This window comes from Echiichthys vipera (genome assembly GCF_963691815.1).
Source record: "Echiichthys vipera genome assembly, chromosome: 15".
In the NCBI taxonomy this organism is placed as follows: Eukaryota; Metazoa; Chordata; class Actinopteri; order Perciformes; family Trachinidae; genus Echiichthys; species Echiichthys vipera.
This window is the reverse complement of record NC_139840.1, coordinates 28,824,109-28,839,980: the sequence shown is the minus strand read 5'-3', so window position 1 is coordinate 28,839,980 and position 15,872 is coordinate 28,824,109.

Below are 15,872 nucleotides of genomic sequence, written 5' to 3'. Positions count from 1 at the left end.
GTTATCTGCCTTGGATTTCTCTAGGAATTAGGATTGTTTGTGCATGTGTTTTGTGAGAGAGTTGGCCTTGACCGGAGTCCACGGACGATGTTACCTGTATGGCTGTGCTGTGATAGCACTTCTGGGTTGGCAAATAGATTCAAGGTCCTTACTGTCCTCCTGTGTGTGTGTGTGTGTGTGTGTGTGTGTGTGTGTGTGTGTGTGTGTGTGTGTGTGTGTGTGTGTGTGTGTGTGTGTGTGAGAGAGAGAGAGAGAGAGAGAGACAGAGAGAGAGAGAGAGAGAGAGTGCAGGCATTGTATGGTATGGGACAAGTATGACCTGTTAAGACTTGCTCTTGTGTTAGTGGAGAAATCAGTTCATCTAGAAAGGAAACCGTAAAGGGATAAATTGGCTTTTTTGAAGTGTAGTTGTATGAGGTACATATCCATTATCAGTGTATTACCTACAGTAGCCTAAAGTTAGCATGCCCCCAGATTAGATAGGAGTACCGACATTCAAGTTACTGTGGCTGGGGACAACAGCAAAATGTACTTAAGTCACTTTAAAGTCCCCTTCCACTCAAAAATGTCCTAAAATGTCTGGCCTTGACTGAACTAAACTGTATCTGAGCAGTGTTTGTCACTAGCAAGGTAGTACGCGCATTATGTGAGAGAAAAGGGCCGGACCTAGCAGAAAATCTGACAAATATGTATTACTCTTAAAAGTTCCTCCATAACATAGAAAAAAATCCTAAGAGATCCAAGTAGTGGAAAGCATTTTTAAACGGTGTTTCTTAACCATTATTTTCTCAACTTGCAAACAGCCTTTGACACAATAAATCATCCTTTACTTCTGTTAAAGTTACATTTCATGAGTTTAAGACATACTGCTGTAAAATGCTTTCCTTCTTGGTTTACAGGAAGAAGTCAAGTTTGTGACGTTGAAGGGGTTGTATCAGAACCTCTGGTTATACCTTAGGGAAGGAAGATTTTCAATTGAATCACTTCTATCACTTTTTTACATGTGGTTCCCCTTTTTTATGAAGAACACACCGGTAGAACATCACAAGGGCATTCATATAGAATTATAATGCATTCATAATGCTTCATGCACTATATCAACAGTCATAAAACATTAAAGATGTGACTTTGAATGATTTATAAGTTCAAGTGTCTTATTGATGTTCTTAAAAACTAGTGATTGACTGATGGGGCTTATCATACATTATGGGTACCTATACTCATCAATCTATACACCCCTCCACAATCAGATGTAGTAAGGACATAGTGTGCTATAATAGTCCATGCAGTATCATACTGAAGCATTCATAATAATGCATAATTCCTTATGAAGTAAATTGTTGGTTGGAAGTAAAGTGTAATGCATTTTCATTATTATATTTTCAATATAAGAGATGATCATGTAAGATGCAAAAATGTAGAGAATGTGTCTGCTTTAGGAATGCAACTTTAAGGTATAAAACCTATATGATGTATTCAAAGTAAGAAAAAAACAGACTACATTTTGTCAAGCTTCATTTTCATTATGAAATGAAAACAGTGAGTTGAGGTGTTCTGACTAGTCATTCACATCTTTATGCAGGCACTATAGTCTCACATTGGCATCAGACACCAAAATAAATGTGGGTAGGTCCTCCTCAAAACATTTTTTTACTGGAGTAAATGCCTTTTAATGAAGCAAATGCTTTTATAGCCTAAAACGGTTGCCACATACAGTTGTGGTCAAACGCTTGAGAAGAGCATGTACTGTATGTCATGGCAGTCTTGAGTTTCAATAATTTCTACAACTTGTGATGGAATGATTGGAGCAAATACCTCTTTGTCACAGAAAAACATTCACGAAGTATGGTTCCTTTATTGATATATTAATTCAATTCAAATCCATTGTATTTAAAGTGCCAAATCATAACAAAAGTTATCTCAAGACAGGTCTAGACCACACTATATGTAGAAACAAGTCACACTATTATAGGTTTTCTGAAACTCTGCTGGTCAAATAATATACATACAGCAATGCTAATATTTGGTTACATGTCAACTGGCCATTTTCACCTCAATTAGGCGTTCAACTTTTGGTGCATCTGACCACAGAACTTTCCTCCAGAAGGCCTTTTTTTATCGATTTGATAAGCAGCAAACTTCAGTCGAGCCTTAAGGTGCTGCTTCCAGAGCAACGGCTTCCTTCTTGCACGGCAGCCTCACACTGACACCTGTGTTCCAGCAGCTAGCTAATTGCAGACCTGTGGTGGTTCCTGACCAATTTTCTATCAGCAGTAGGCAATAGCTTGCATTTTCTTCCAGATTGTGGCAGTGACAAAACCTTGCCATACACTTTATACTAACAAACAATTGTTTGCACAGTTGATATTGGGACCTGTTGCTGCTTTGAAATGGCTTCAAATGATTTTCCTGACTTGTTCTAGTCAATGATGCAAACTTACCTCAGACTCCCTGTCTCTCACTGTCTGTCTGCCTATTTATTTGTGTGCCGTTTGTTGTCTCTTGCTTTCTAATGCAAATGAAACATTTCCATATTAGCATATTTCACTTGTTTCTTGTGGTTTCTTGTATTCTCTGGGATAATAGACTATAGGTTTCTTACTTTGTGTTCCGGTGGCTGAAAAAAAACTTCATCTATCAGCTATTATCTTCTATCATTCTATAATGGGTTTCAATGTTAGCAAGTCAGTGAGGATAACTATACAGTAGACTTTGGCTTTAAGATCAACACACAGCACTGGTACAGCGACTACCATCTCTCATTTGACTTGGATTTAAAGAGTTGCTAACGCTGGATGATTGATGTGAACATTACTGTAGCTGGCTGGTTAGCCTAGCAAAACTGTCAGATAACTGTTAGCGTTATAACAACATAGTGTAAGTTGCCAGTCATTCAAGACTGCATGATTCAATACTCCATGACTTACAGTGCCTATAGAAAGTCATGATACCCTTGCAACATTCCAGTGAATTTGTTTTTCAAAATTTCTGAAAATTAATTAAAAAAATGAAAAACTAAAACAGCAGGGTCAGAAAAGTAATGAGTCCACAGATTAAATACTTTGTTGAGGCAGGACTGTTCGAGTTCAGTCAAATTCTGTGGTAGGGACTATGGACATCTGGTCACAGCTTCCCTCCGGTAGTTGAATTTGAGGGATCAGTCTGGAAGCACTAGCTGCCATGCCCTGCCTTATCTCCCTGCTCAAAAAGCTGTTTCTTATAGAGGGAAGGGAATGGAGAGGTGGAGTAAATTCCACCTAGTTTTAACAGTTAGGATATCACTTGCCCTGAATAGTAGCTTTAAGGGCTTCCCATAGAGTGCCACTGCTGACATCAGGGGTGTCGTTTAACTCTATGTAAGAGCGGATTTGAGTTGACACAAAATCTTTAAATTAACTATCCGATCACTAGAAGTGACTATTGGGTGATATTCACATGCGTTCACACAGTCAAGCAGATGTTATTGAGTAAAAAGAAATCAATTCGGGAGAATGTGTGGTGCACGTGGGAAAAAAGGAGAACGCTTTACCATGGGGATTGGGAAAAACCATATGTTTTTACTTTGTGTGCTGATTTGGATAGAGTAATCTGCGTAGGAGAAGGTCTGTGAAGAGTCACATCCTGCACCAGATTGAAGTCCCCACCCATGATAATGTGGTGACTGTCAGTGTTTGGGATTTTGGCAAATAGCCTTGTAAAAAACTGCTCATTGTCCCAGAATGTTGCATAAATCGAAACTAAGACCACTGGTGTGTTCTGGAGTGTGCCCGATACTATGACATAGCGGCCGTCAGTATCTAGGATTACATTTGTTGGCTCAAACATGACCCTTTTATGAATGATGATAGCTGCCCCTCTAACTCTATCTGTAAATTTGGAATGGAATAAGGGACTCATCCATGCCCTCTTAATACGTGAGATGTCAGGTGATTTGAGATCTGTTTCCTGCAGAAACATTACATCCCCCTTAAGGTACTGTAACTGTGTCAGGACCTTACTGATTTTGATCGCTTTGTTCATTCCCTTAGTATTCCATAAAATCAGACACACTCCAGTACCTGTCTTTACATCATTAGACATAGGAACAATAAGAATAAGTTAGAATGACACTGCATGGCCTAAAGTATTCTGTAGTTGTGGAGGAAGAGAGTGGGGAGGAAGAATAAAAATGAACAAAAAATTCACATGACAAACAGAATAAAACAACAAAAAAGAGAAAAAAACAATAACATTGAGACCAATCTGAGGGCTACTTCCAAAGCAAAAAACATCATCTGGGCTCTCCAGCTTGCAGCTAACAGCTAAACTGAGCTTCTTGGGTCTTTCCCCATACAGTATCAACTTTCTATACCAACAACCCATCAGACGACGACACCTGCTACTAAAGTAATGTTACAGTAACCTACCGTGGATCCCCGGTCAGGTCAATCTCTGTTGGTTCCTGAAACTGCTATCCAAAAAACGCTTTTCATCGCGGTGCTGTGGTCTTCCTGGACTCCTCCTGCCACTGTCATGGAATTAGCAAACCAAGCTAGGATGCTAGCAGCTTGCTGCCCCTCGGCCACAACTCTCATTAAATACACCGCAGTGGAACTCATGAGTCTTAACTCAAACCCACCTCCGAGTTGCCTTGAGGTGATAAAATCTGTCCATCTCCTGCGTCGGTCACCTTATGTCCATAGGGCTGCCCGTCACAAGTTAGTTTACTCTCACAAAACTTTGTTTGTCCCAGCTGTTTGGTGCCATGCTTCACGTCTGCGACGTCATGGATGCAAACCACGCCCATTGCCTGTAAATCTGCGATCCTTGGTCTGTGTGGACAACACTGTCAACACTGTCAGCCCTGACACTGCATTAACCAGGACAACATAATTTATGCTGCTTGACGTTGGCTCATTAAATAACAAAGCCCTCCTTATCCATGACCTCATCTCAGAAAAATCCCTGGATTTTGTACATCTTACTGAGACATGGCAGAACCAGCAAGAGTTCATAACTCTCAACCAAGCCAATCCCCCAGGTTATATCCATAAGCCACGTAACCTTGGTCGTGGTGGTGGGCTTGCTGTTATCCACCGTGCTGACATCCTGGTCAAAGAGATCCCAGTGAATACTACCTTTGAATGTGTTCACTTCATGTTGACTGGGTCTGCACAGCTACAGGTTGTTCTTATCTAGCTCCTCTCACCACACGCTATGTGTCTTTCTCTCGTCCCGCCCCCTGGTTCACCCCTGAGCTCTGCAGGATGAAACCTGGGTGTTATTCTGGACTCCACTCTCTCCTTCCGGTCTCACATCAACAATATCACCAAGTCTGCCTTCTACCACCTCAGAAGCATCTCACGACTCCAGGCATGGACACTCATCCATGCCTTCATCACCTCCGGTTTGGACTACTGCAATGGTGTCCTGTCTGGACTGCCCACCAAGGCCATTAGCAGACTGCAGTATGTTCAGAACTCAGCTGCCAGGGTTTTAACCAACACAAAGCCCTGGCAGCATATCACTCCCATTCTCCAACAGCTCCACTGGTTGCCAGTCAAGTCACGCATCGCCTACAAGATCCTCTTGCTCACCTACAAATCTCTCCATGGACTCTCACAATACCTCACAGATCTCCTCCATCCCTACACTCAGTCACGCTCCCTGCCTCTGACAAGGACCTGCTGGCCACCCCCCGCACCAGGTCGCGGACTTTTGGGGACAAGGCTTTCTTGGTCAACGCTCCCACACTCTGGAACAGCCTACCACTTCATGTCCGCTCTGCCCCGTCCCTGCCTATGTTCAAAAAGCACCTCAAAACATTTCTTTTCACCAAGTCCTTCGACTCCACTATCTTCTCTCCTTATTATAGAAGTCCCACACGTCCTAGAGGTAATCCCTGGTAAAATGATTTGTAGCTGTTGTGGTTTAAATGAATCCTGATATAGTTCCTGTATATGAACTTCTGTCTCAGTAGAGTCGACCCTTCAAATTGAGATGCATTGTCTGATTCTGTATTGTGGACTGATTGATATTTGATGTGTTTTTATATATCTATATATCTATATATATATAGATATATATATAGAGAGAGAGAGAGAGATAGATAGAGAGAGAGAGAGAGAGAGAGAGAGAGAGAGATTGTTTCATATTTCTATTTTTTCCAAATTTATAGTTTATTGTATGTATACAGTATATTGTTGTTGTCAATATGTCGTTTGTATAGCTTGAGTGTGCAACGCAAATATTTCCCCCTGGAATTATTTAAGTATTTCTGATTCCGATTCTGATGAAACCTTTGGCCTCAGTGACCGGAGAGAGCCTCTTCCTCCCTCTGTCCTTCATCACGATAGGATTGAACTCAAGTGTGTACAGAAACAGAAATTGTGGCTGTTTGGAGTGGGATGAGAGAAATCACCGGCCTAGACAGGAAAGACAATAGCCCGGTTAGGGGGAATCTTATCTGGGCTAATGAACTAAATCACTTTTTAATAGGTTTGACTCCCCCTCCCCCAGTAACAGTAGTATTAGCTCTGTCATTTCTCTGCAGCCCCATCCATCACTCCCCAGCAGCAGCCTGCAGTCCCTGGGTCAGACCTCTCCCCCTCACTCACCTTCCGACTATACAATCAGCTTTAATAATAGTTGGAGAGGCTTCAGCCCAAGGGTACTGAAGGGAATTAGGGCAAACGACTCTTAATAAAGTCAACAAACTCTTAAAAAATTCTAGATCAGTCATGGGGACCAAGCTGGCTCCACTGTAAGAGGTGTTGAGACACAGAATGCTGGGGCAGATCAAATCCATCATGGACAATGTCTCCCACCCCCTCCACAGCACCCTGGACAGCCTGAAGAGCTGCGGCAGCCGAAGACTCTGGCAGCCTAGATGCACATGGGAGTACTACAGAGCATCCTTTCTGCCTGAGGCCATCAGGCTTTATAACACATATGTAGCCTCCAGACATGTGCATTCTAGCTGACCAACTTTTTTAACGAATGAATGTTGTGTGTGTGCCTAGAGTATTTATTCTGTCTGTTTTTATATAAATTGTGTTTTTGTTTTTATTGTATATGGTATTGGGACAAACAAGTTTCCCTCCTCGGGGGATTATTAAAGTCAATTCAATTCAATTCAAGCCCGGCCGTGACCCCTCCACTGATTCAGGTAGGCTGACAAGTCTGATGTTATTCTGCTGGCTCGGGGACTCAAGGTCATTAACTGAAGCTAAGAGCTTAGCGTTTCTCGCTGCTAGCGTGGCGGATTACTCAGTTGAGTTTCGCACGTTAGCGGCAGAATTAGGATGGGATGATCGGGCTCTTCAGAGCATTTTCTTTAAGGGACTTAATGAGGAGGTTAAAGACAGTTTAGTGGGTAGATCTGAGACTGCTAACCTCCAGGAACTCATTGGTCTCGCTATTAAGATTGACAACCGTCTGCGTGAGAGACGCCACGAGAGCAGATCCCTGGTGTACCTGTGAGTAGTCGGGTGCCTCTATCCTCCGCTCCTGACCAGGAGGAACCCATGCAGCTAGGTCATAGCCATTTGACTCCCGCTGAACGTGAGCGGCGCTTTCGAGACTGGCTATGTATTTATTGTGGAGAACCTAATCATCAGATAGCTAACTGTCGGAAACGGTTAAACTGTCAGGCTCACAAGTCACAGGCGGGGTCCTGGTGAGTCGTTTAGTTGTCCCAAATAGTCCCCGTCTACGCATTAACCTGGATGTTATTTTGTCTTGTGAGGGCAGGGAATTTTTCCTTCAGGCACTTATTGACTCAGGGGCTGACACGAATATAATAGATTTTGAGTTTGTTACTGCTAACGCCATCCCCGTGAACCAGCTGGAGACTCCTTTAAATGTCTCAGTGGGAGCAAACTCGCTCAGATCTCCGCTGAGACCTTACCTTTAACCATGTCTCTGGCTGGAGTCAATTGCCTTTCACGTTATGCCTTCCACCAATGCTCCCGTAGTTCTTGGTCTTCCCTGGCTTATCACTCACAACACGGTCATTGACTGGTTAACGGGTAGGGTTGTGAGTTGGAGTTGCAATTGTCATTCTTCCTGTCTCCGCTCAGCTCCTCCTAGATGTCCTAGTGCCCCCAGTTCCTCTGTACCTGATCCTCCTGACCTGTCTTCTGTGCCCCCCGTGTATCACGATCTCGCCGAGGTATTTAGCAAGACTAAGGCGCTGTCCTTACCTCCTCACCGTCCTTACAATTGCCCCATTGAGTTGTTGCCCGGATCTACGTTTCCCACTAGTCGCCTCTATAATCTGTCAGGGCCCAAACGAGAGTCTATGGAGACTTATATAAATGACTCGCTCAAGTCAGGGATCATTCGCCCCTCATCTTCCCCACTGGTAGCTGGGTTTTTCTTTGTGGCCAAGAAAGATAAATCCCTGCGTCCCTGCATAGATTACCGGGGACTAAATAATATCACAATCAAAAATAAGTCTCAGACCGTGGTCCCCAGTTCACCTCCCGTGTCTGGAAGGCCTTCTGCCAGGCCTTAGGAGCAAAGGTCAGTCTATCGTCGGGATTCCATCCCCAGTCTAATGGTCAAACTGAGAGGGCAAACCAGGACTTCCCTTGTTGTGGTCTTCACAGCTTTCCTGGGTCGAATATTCCCACTACTTCCTGACCAGCACCACTACAGGTATGTCCCCCTTTGAAGCTTCGTTGGGCTACTTACCCTCTTCTATTTCCGGCCCATCCATCCAACACCATCTCCGAAGAGTTCGTCGGATTTGGAGGGAGACCCGTGGGGCGTTGCTCCGAATGGCGGAGCAGAACCGTAAGATGGCAGATCGCCATCGCATCCCTGCACCTAAATACAGACCCGGACAAAGGGTGTGGCTTAACTCTCATGACATCCCCCTGAGTGTCGCTTCTAAGAAACTCGCCCCCCGTTTTATTGGTCCGTTCGAGATTGAAGCCATTATTAATCCCAGTGCCGTCCGTCTGAAGCTTCCGGCATCCCTCAGGATTCATCCGACCTACCATGTTTCCCAGATAAAGCCAGTTACCAGCAGCATGTTGTGCCCGCCTGGCGTCGCCCCACCACCCCCCGTACCGTTGAAGGCCATCCGGCGTTCACGGTCAGTTCTATTTTAGATGTGCGTCGCCGTGATCGGGGTTTCCAGTACCTGGTGGACTTGGAGGGCTACGGTCCAGAGGACAGGAGTTGGTTCTCCAGATCCCTTATCCTGGATCCGTCCCTGATCCGGGATTTCTACCGGGCTCATCCTGGGAGGCCCGGTGGAGCGCCTGGAGGCGCTCGTTGAGGGGGGGGGGGGGGTACTGTCAAGACCTGGTGCTGTCAGTACCCTCCTCTCTTCCTTTTTGTTTGAGTTTGTCTCCCTCTGTCTGTCTATCCCTGCTTGTGTATGTGTGTTCATGTTTGTCCAGGTCCGGCAGGGGTTCCCCCAAAGCTGCAGCCTGTTACGCTGATCACCTGTGCCACCATAAATACCTTGAGCTGACAGGCATGCAGCGCCGGACTGTTGTAGACCCTTTACTGGTAAAACTATTCCCCCCGGATTGGCATCCCCTTTCTCGTTGTGGTTATCACGCTCCCTGACGTAAGTTTACTAATCGTGTTTGTTTTCTGTTTTCTCCGTAGTTTCCCATGTTCCTGTTCGTCTTCCTGATCTTCCATCGTCTCCTCGTTCCTGTTTTTCCCGTGATCGTCTTGTTATTTATATTAGCTGTTTTCTCTGTAGTGTTTGCGTTTGTCTGTTAGTATTATTAAACGTTTTGTTTGTACTTTTATTTCATGTCCGTGTCTGCATTGGGTCCACCATTTTTGTGTTATTCCTGAACCGTTCATGACAGGAAGCTTTGAAATCAGCAGATAGGGCTTTGCTGTGCTGTGGAACACTAAAGATGGCCGCCATGCTGAACTCATCGCCTGCTTCATCTGTGGGGCTAACCTTCGCCCCCTGGTCTTTTACATTCTGTCTGGTCGTATACATCAACATATTTCGGTGGTGTTTCCGTTAAACAAGACAAATATTATTACAATATTATTGCTGTGACTTTCAGGGTCTTGAATTGTGAAATTATCAAAAGTTGCAGTAGCGAGACTACTAACAACTATTTTTTATCAAATAATCTATCGACAATTTTATCGATTAAGTGATCAATCTAAATGATTCATTTTCCTCCCAAAAATCTGATTGATTGTTTTATTTATTTCATTTTATTTTGACAAACTGTGTGTCACTGCTTAATGTAAGAAAATCAAAACGAATGTTTACATTTTCAAATGTTATACTGTTCATTTGAGGCTGCAGGCAGTAGCTCAGTCCATAGGTGACTTGGCTGGGAAACCGTAGGGTCGCTGGTTCAAGTCCCTGTGTGGACCATATATGGAGTGTTGACTGGTGGCTGGAGAGGTGCCAGTTCATCTCCTGGGCACTGCCGAGGTGCTGTTGAGCAAGGCACCGAACCCCCAACTGCTCGGGGCGCTGGTCACTGGCAGCCCCCTCGCTCTAACATCTCTCCTCAATTGCATGTATAGGTCCTGGTTGTGCATGTGTGTATTTCGGGCCTGTGTGTGTAACATGTATGATAATAAGAGTGAAAACTGAATTTCCCCGTGTGGGATAAAAATAAAGTAATTCTTCTTCTTCTACCTAGTCATAAGGCCATGAGAGAACAGCTGTTTCCCCTTTTTTGCGACTACGTTTTTGTTTAAGTTATTGTCTGTGTGCTATCTGTCAATGGTGTCTGAATGCAATGAGTGTCGGACCGCTGGGAGCAAACTGACCAAGTGACGGGCGACGAAGCAACAGGTGAGCCTGCACACTACACCTGTGAGCCTGGCAGCCAAATCATTTCCCTCTGAAACCTGTATGTACGGGCAGCCAAGCCACGGAAGCCCTTGACGTGAGTGTATGCCTATTTTAAAAACATTTACCCGGGATTTGTTTGCTGTGTCATATAAATGGGTGGCCCGTCTGAGATCTGACAGTGTCGAAATGTCTTTGAAGCCATTTGCAAGTAGCCTGCTACTAAGGTCGCTACCATAGCTCCGCAAAAGTTATCCACCTGTATTAATACCTTAGCTTCATTGGGGAAAGGCACCAGAGGTGAAATTTCAGCCCATTGCTTGATGGCAGCGACAGTTTGGTAGGTAGCATATCTGTAATTATAGGGATAATGACCTCAGGGATTTTCAGTTATTCTGTTACTGACTGATAGGTCGGGCTGTGGCTTTGGTTTGGGTTGATGAACTATTGTTTATATATTCGGCTTTCAGTGAGGTTGATAGCCTTAAAGCAGTGCTGTGAGAAGAGATAGTTTTCTGTGTTCGTAAATTGGCGTAGCATTAAGTGCAATGGCAAATGAGGCAGTTCTGCAGCCGGTTAATGTGCTGACCATGGAGCAATTTAGGAGGCTAAATAAGAATCAGCTTATTGCTATAGCCGAGGAAAAGAAAGTTCTGCTAGAAAAGAAATTGACCAAGCCAGCAATAGCAGCCTGTTTGATTGGTGTCCTACAGTTTGAGGAATGTGGTCACATTAGGATAGGGATAAGGAAATTGTGAGAAGGAAAGCATTAGTGGCTTTGATACTCTGAGAAAAGATTTCTTGAAAACATATGGCATTGTACCAGAGACCTATAGGCGACTGTTCCATGAGTGAAGATGGCAGCAGGGTGAATCATACTTGGACCTGTGGTGATGAGAAAAAGTTGCGTTATATCGCTGGGCTAATCATGCCTCTAGTTATCAGGAACTAAGAGACTTACTGCTACGTGAGCAGTTAAAAGTCAGTGTCCCCAGGGAGATGGAGGTCTATCTCAATAAACGTGATGTGACCAACCGACGGTGTGCAGCAGAGTTAACTGTTGGCTATGAGGGCATGGGCGTTGGTAAAACTGGAGGACTGATCAGGGGAAGAAGACCCCAAGAAAAGAAGCAGGTAGAAGAATACTGTTCTGATTATTTCTTTGTCAGTAAGGTTTGATTATTTCTGTGTCAGTTTGGCTGCCCTGAAAATGCCCTGGAGCCTGCCAAGGCCTTGATTCCCTTGCCTTCAATCTGACTCTGCAGACTTAAACACACTTAAACACTCACACTCACTTCCTTAAAGTCATGTTTATGCATTATAGCCCATGAGATGATAGCACATCTCCTCTTGCTATAAGAATCTAATTTTTGCTGTTTGAGCCTCAGAAATGAGGTGGCTTCACTCACTACTTTTGTAACTACTTTGTGACAACTCTTCCGTTCTCCTTGGTCAAGTAATTAAACTCTCCAGTATCAGACATACAGGACTCTGGCATTTTCTTTTCTTTTCTGGCATCATAATAAATCCTTCTCTGACAGTGTCCGAACTTTAATGACAGAAAGGGGCCAGCTAAGCCAGTTGGGTTAGTGTCTGTCGGCAGGGAAGCTTCAGAGGACTTTCAGGGCAGTTTCAGAGAGCAGAGTCAGCGGAAAGCTTACTGGTGTCAGTCACCATACTTGGGGACACGGGGGCCAAACAAACTTTGCTCCTAAAAGGTTTCCTGGACAGTTTGCTGTACTGCAAGGGATAGGTGGTGGATATGAGACTGTGCCTCTTCTGGTAATGATTTTGCTGGGAATAAGGTTGTTCCACATGCATCTGAGCAGCCATGTGACTCACCTGAGCTGAGACAACTGGAATATTACTATCCTGAGGTCTTCCCGGCATGTGTGGTCACTCTTGCCCAGGTGAAAAGACACAGAAGCATGGTGAAGCCCATGTGCCTGCAGAACTGGAAAGCCAGGGCAGGAGAAGATGGTGACTGAGGAGAGAGAGAAGGATGTGTTAAATTCAACGGTGGGCAGCCAAGACCAGGGTGTAGAAGCTGAAGCTCAAGTGATGACAGGGGCTCCTATGGAACCCGAGTCACTGCCCCTCAACCGCCAGGCACAAGTAGAAGAGCAGCAGAAAGATCCATCCCTGAACTAGCTGAACTGAGCTTTAAAAATGGCAACCTGTGTTGGGGAGGCCAGGCAATTTGGTAAGAGATAATATTCTGTTTTGGATGTTAAGGCCGACTGCACTCATCTGTGGTCACAAGGTAAGGGGCCCATTGCATCTGTTTAGCTTCAGTTAGCCTGTGAGGTTGCAGGGAAAAACCCGGTTAGGGCCAAGGCCGGCATGAAGGCCAGGTATGATAAGAAGGCCGGAAGGCGTACTTTTGATCCAGGTGACCTTGTGTTAATGTTGGTCCAAGGGCTGTGTGGTCAGCTGGGACCTGGTTTCACTGGTCCATAAGGAGTGTTGAGGAAGGTGGGGGACCTGAATAACATCTCAAGCAGTCCTGACAGGAGGTCTAAAACCCGACTCTGCCACATCAATGCATTAAAAGCATACGAGGGTTGGAAAGTAGCAGTTTGCTGTACAGTGCCAAAGGTTGTTGAGAAGGGAGAGTTGAGTTGTTGTGGCAATGAGATGTACTCTCCTCCAGACATTGTGAGTGCCAGGTTTTACAATACACAGACTCAGGCTGTGCTTGAGGAGAAAATGTAGCATTTGACAGAAGCTCAGAGGCAGGATGTGTTTCATTTGGTTGATTCCTATCCCATGCTATGTAGAAACGTTCCAGGGAGAACCAATAGGGCAGTGCATGATTGTTGACGTTGGCAATTCCATCCCAATAAAACAGCACTCTCACGGTTACCCCCCTCATAAAAACAAAATTGACCCTTAACAACAGATATACTTGCTGCAGCAGTTTGGACAGGAAGTCTGTTCCACAGTCGGCGAGGACCTCCCTGGGAATGCCTACCCTTGAGAATAACTGCAAAAGACAATTTGCAACATGTCAGGCCTTAATAGATAGTAATAGTAGGTGTAATCACATATTACCAAGATGTAACAATTTCCAGATGAGCTTCTCTCAAGGGGCCCCACTATATCCATGCGTATTTGGTCAAATAGTGTGTCAACGATGGGCAAAGGCTGAAGCTGGGCACTGGCTACTCCCCTGGGTGATGTAAGCTGACATGTTTCACATGAGGCACAAAATGATTTAACTTGGGTGTACATGCCTGGCCAAACAAATCTCCTGACAATCCTGCTGAGGGATTTTTGGAAAGCTAGGTGGCCTGTCCAGGGGATCTAATGAGCCAGTTCCGTGGCCTTTTGTCTAAGGTCCTGGGGCAAAACTAAGAACTCTTTTTCCCCTGACACTGGTAGAGAATGCCTTTCCTAATGACATAGCTATTTCAGCTGATCAGTCTACCGGGATTTAAGCGTTGAATTAGCTTGCTCCATTGCTGCTATGTCAGAGGTAATGTGAAAATCTAAAGGCTGGCTGGGCTGTGTAACCTCCTCACACTGTTTCCTGGCCCTAGCCAAAATCGTTTTCCTTCTTCTTTTGGATCTGGACTTTGGCTGTTTGACTGGACCTGCCTCCACCTCTGCATGGTTAAAGGGTAACTCTTAAAGCATATCTCTTGCCCTCTGTGCCCTAGTTGTGACAATGTTATATGCAGTAACTGTAGTTTGGGGGACTGGCTGCTGCTGCTCAACCTGCACAACTGGAGCCTTAGTACTACCTTTTGTCTGCTGTATCAAGTCTAGCAGTGTGGGGACATCCTGTCCAAGAATAACTGGTTACAACAGTCTGGGCACTAAGGCTACCGGTAGAAAGTAAGTCTGACCTCCTATAGTAAGATAAACCTCAGCTGTGGGGTACAATTTCCCATCACCATGGACACAGCTAATGTTGGAAGGATTCTCTAGGAACTAGGCTGAGCAGAACTAAAGTCTGAAAACTGCCAGAAGAGTGCTTCTTCACGCTGACCATTCACTAACACTGGTACAGTGAGTGCAGTTCCCTGAATAGGGGTTGAGTGGATGAGCCTGGGCACTGTACACAAAAGAGAGGGTTTACTCTGTCTAGTGGCTGGGCATGTATACTGAGTGTGACCAATGGAATTACACTGATAGCAGCATGTATCCTGCCTAAAGCTAGAGAAGGGCTTTTAGTGGGAGGGAACTGCATGTTACTGTGCTAAGGACTAAGCTGAGCCTGACCACCCCTTTCACCCCCATTAGACTTGCTGCTTCCACTGAAGTAGATCTCACGGCCGAAGGTGGCCCTTCTGTTCCTGGTTCTGGCTGACAGGATGTGCAGCATCTCCAGCAGATGTAGCGGCACGTTCACAGATCCAGACTTCCAGCTTCGGGTCCACCATCCTCAAAAACTGCTCCAGAATAAACAGCTCAGATATCTCTTGCACCGTGTTGCTCTCTGGTTTGACCCATTTACAAAACATGTCCTTTAGGCGCACATACAGTTCACGTGAAGTTCACAATCAATGTCAAGTGAACGAAGCCTTCTGCTGTATATGAACTCATATTTAGCCAGAATAGCTTCTTTCACATTTTTATAGACCTCAGAATCAGTGATGTCCATAAGAGCCCTCCACTTTTCTTCTTCTCTGGCTCTCAACGAAGGCGGACGCATCTATCTCTCTCTCCCAACCCCTTTTCTTTCCTGCTTTGCCTCTCCTGTCTTGTCTTGTCTCATACTTTGGGAGCCTCTCTCCGCATTGATCTCCAACACTAAAATCATGGAATTGGTCAACTGGGGCCTCATGTATCAATGTTGCGTACACACAGAAACGTGACGTACGCCATTTTCCACGCCAACGTTCAGATGTATCAAAAGTGAAATGACCGTGGAAATTTGCGGTGCGCCACGCAAGCTTCATGGCTGGCCTACGCACGTTTCTACAGCTATTGTTTCTATGGCGACACTTAGAGGTGATGCTGGGAAACTGTTAATTTTGTGAAAACAATTCATCCTCAGTGTAATGTGCACATCAGAGACACATTAATGGACAATTAACACGTGTTTGCAATCATATGGATGGATATAAAAGCATGCGCGAAGTGATAA